This window comes from Setaria italica, chromosome V, assembly GCF_000263155.2.
Source record: "Setaria italica strain Yugu1 chromosome V, Setaria_italica_v2.0, whole genome shotgun sequence".
Taxonomy (NCBI): domain Eukaryota; kingdom Viridiplantae; phylum Streptophyta; class Magnoliopsida; order Poales; family Poaceae; genus Setaria; species Setaria italica.
In genome coordinates, this window is record NC_028454.1 from 14,428,156 (window position 1) to 14,431,882 (window position 3,727).

Below are 3,727 nucleotides of genomic sequence, written 5' to 3' on the forward strand. Positions count from 1 at the left end.
GCATTGGATAACTTTGGTACTGTGTTGTAATGTTATGTTCCCTTTGTACCTTGAAACTTTGGACAACTGCTCTATGATGTTATGTGATTCCTGTTTGTTTGTCACATTGAGGCTTGGGCAACAATTCTATGATGATCTGTTATTCCTCTTTCTATCTCAGTTTGAGGCTTGGACAACAATGCTATGATGTTTGTGTTATTCCTCTTTATTTCTCACTTTGAGGTTTGGACAACAATGCTATGATGATCTGTTATTCCTCTTTCTATCTCAGTTTGAGGCTTGGACAACAATGCTATGATGTTTGTGTTATTCCTCTTTCTTTCTCACTTTGAGGTTTGGACAACAATGCTATGATGACCTGTTATTCCTGTTTCTTCCTTACTTTGACTCTTGGACAAGTGTGCTATGATGATATATGCTTGCTGGTAGTTGTGCATGAGGCTTAGGGCTATATGCAATGATGATCTGTTATTCCTGGTATTTGTCCATGAGGCTTTGGGCTATATGCTATGATGATCTGTTATTCCTGGTAGTTGTCCATGAGGCTTTGGGCTATGTGCTATGATGCTATGTTATTATTGTTTGTATATGCATTGTTCTATACATATTGCTTGTACATAAGGCATTGGGCTGTATGCAATGATGTTTTACTGGGCACTGAGGCAATGGGCAACATGCAATGATGTTTACTAGGACATGGCACAAGTGAATGGTCAGTTTGACCTGCTGGAGGAACTTGAGGCTGCTGAGGTTGCTGCCCAAGCTGCCATCCATGCTGGTGGCCAGGCTGCCGCAGCTGCTGGCGGCCAGGGTGCAGCTGAACCTGCTGCCCAGGCTGCACCTGAAGCTGGTGCCCAGGCTGCCGCAGCTGCTGGAGGCCTGGCTGCAGGACATGGTGGTGCTGGGCAGCAACCCAGGGCTGCCATGAGGTGGACTAATGTGATGTCAGCATTTGTGCTACGCCGCTTCTGTCAACTGATCTCTACTGGTGTCAGAACTGACAAAGGGTTCAAGGAAGTGCACTTGAACCAAGTTGCCAAGAGTGTGGTTGAGTTCTCAGGGCTTGAGGTCACAGGGACTCAGGTCTACAACCACTTGAGGAAGTGGAGACAGAGGTGGGTCAGGGTGATCAAGCTGAGAGAGCTGAGTGGTGCACTGTGGGATGATGACAACTTCATGATCACTTTGGAGGATGACCACTACAAGGGCCATGTGCAGGTAAGTGTCATTTTTTGCACTGCTTATTATACATTGTTTGTGCTAGCTGTCAATATGAACTAATAGCTTCTGTTCTTTGCATTTCAGGCACACCCAAAGGATGCTGAGCTGTTGAACAAGCCCATTGACAACTACCAGCAGATAGAGGTGATCTTTGGGAATGGGTTGGCAACAGGGAAATATGCTATGGGATACAATGAACCTTTGGGGTCCCCTTCTGACTTTGCAGATTCAGAGAATGACCACATTAAGCTGGATGATATGGCAGGTAAGGGACAACCTGCTGGTCCTCTGGGTTCAGAAGGAGGGAACAAGAGGAAGAGGTCCATGCTTAGTGAGGGGGATATTTTGGTGATGCAAGGTATGAGTGAAGCTGTTAACAATGTTGCCAATGCCATTATTCAGACCAAGGTAGAGGATGTGCACCCTGATCTCTATGATGCTATCATGTTCATGCCTGGTTTCACTGATGAAGAACTGATGTCTGCCTATGAACACCTTCTTGGCAACAAGGCTCATGGTACTGCATTTGTCAAGATGAATGATTCCCACAGGGTGCTGTGGTTGAAGACCTACTTGGCAAAGCACTTCTACATGGACTGAGGCTCTAGTGCACAGGCCTACTTTTGTGCAGTGACTATTCTTTTGTGCAGTGACTGCTGATCAGATGGTGGCTTCTTTTTGTGCATGAGCCTCCTGGTCCACTCCTTGATTCTTTTGTGCAGTCTGGCTGACCCTGTTCTGTTAGGTGCCTCCTGGTAGATGAGTTGTGACTGAACAATGATTCATCAGATGTGATGACTGTGTGACTGGTGATGACTGAGCATGTGCCCATTGCCTGTGATGTTGCTGTTGCTTTATTGTTATTTTGATTCTGAGCATATGCCCATTGCCTATGAGGTTGCTGCTGAGTTGTTGTTATTTTCATTCTGAGCATATGCCCAATGCCTATGAGGTTGCTGTTGAGTTGTTGTTATTTTCATTCTGAGCATATGCCCAATGCCTATGAGGTTGCTGTTGAGTTGTTGTTATTTTCATTCTGAGACTTTGTAGAGTTGTAATTGCTGTCATTTTGCTACTTCCTTTAACCTCTACCTGAATCTGAGCATGACCCCTATGCCAATGATCTGTCAATCTTTTTTCTGTAAATTAGCACTTGTCAGGTTATTTGGTTGGACTTTGTGTTTTCCTCATTACTGTCATTTTGCTACTTCCTCTAACATGTTCCTGAATCTGAGCATTAGCCCTTTGCCAATGATGTGTCATTTTTTTTTCAGTCAGCACTTGTCAGTTTTCATTGCACTATACAATTCGACTTTGTGCTGTGCTAATTGTTGTCAATTACCCTACTTCCTTTGCCAATGATACTTAGCAGTTGTTCTCTGAAATGTACCACTTGTTATTTGCCAATGATACTTAGCACTTGTTCTCTGAAATGTACCACTTGTTGTTTGCCAATGATACTTAGCACTTGTTCTCTGAAATGTAGCACTTGTTGTCATCTTATTTGTAAGGCCAATGATACTTTGTTTCGGCCATTTTCCAGAACACATGGCATGGTACGTTGTCACTGTTGGTCGTCACACTGGAGTCTACTCCAGTTGGGAGGCTTGCTATGATCAGGTCAATGGATTCAAGGGAGCATGCTACAAGAAGTACAAGACCAAAGACGAAGCGATGGAAGCTTTTCATGGTGCCAAATTTCAACCTACTGAGCTACCGGCGCAACCTCCACCTATTATCAACAAAGCCCAATGGGACTGTAAATATATGTTCATGTTATTAGAGGCTTTAATTATCTTAGTTCAATCTGTAATAATTGTGGTTTTAGTTTCAAAGTCTAAGTAATTTTAGTTTAGTTACAAACTCTACTTTCCTCAAACTTTGTTCAGCTAGGTAACCTCACCTTCTCAATGCAAGTGGTGATTCAAACTGCCTGTATGCGACCAACCAAACAGCGTCTGTTTTTTGAATTCTAGATTCGTACGTGCAACCAATCACCGTATCTTCGCAGCCTGGTTCAACTCAAACGACAACCAAACACGACCCCATTGCATCCCCACATCCTGGTTCCGGCCGGCCAGGTTCCCTGGTGCGAGCCAGGCTCCTCAGGGAAGACAACCAATCACACCCTTAGTGTACTTGCTTTTACTTATGAGCAGTAACCAACTGAGCAGGCGGTTACTGCGAGTTATTTAACCATGGAGTGAATTATTTCCCGATCCTTGGCTGAACCTTTATATTGCAATAACCAGTTTGCATTGCAGCTCAGCTCGGTAGCACGTATCTTCAGCCATCAAGCAACACGAGCCAGAGAACTAAGCCAGGAAGGTGCCTTTCTGAGAGACAGATAATGTAAGAGTGGGAGGCACATCTGGAATACACAGATATGTATGAGCCATTGATCGCTAAGTTGCACACGTATGAAGTGGTGCGCCTGAGAAGGTCCCAGGGGCAGACGGCGGCGAGATTCTAGCCTGGAATGGATAAGAGGCAAGATGGAAAATGG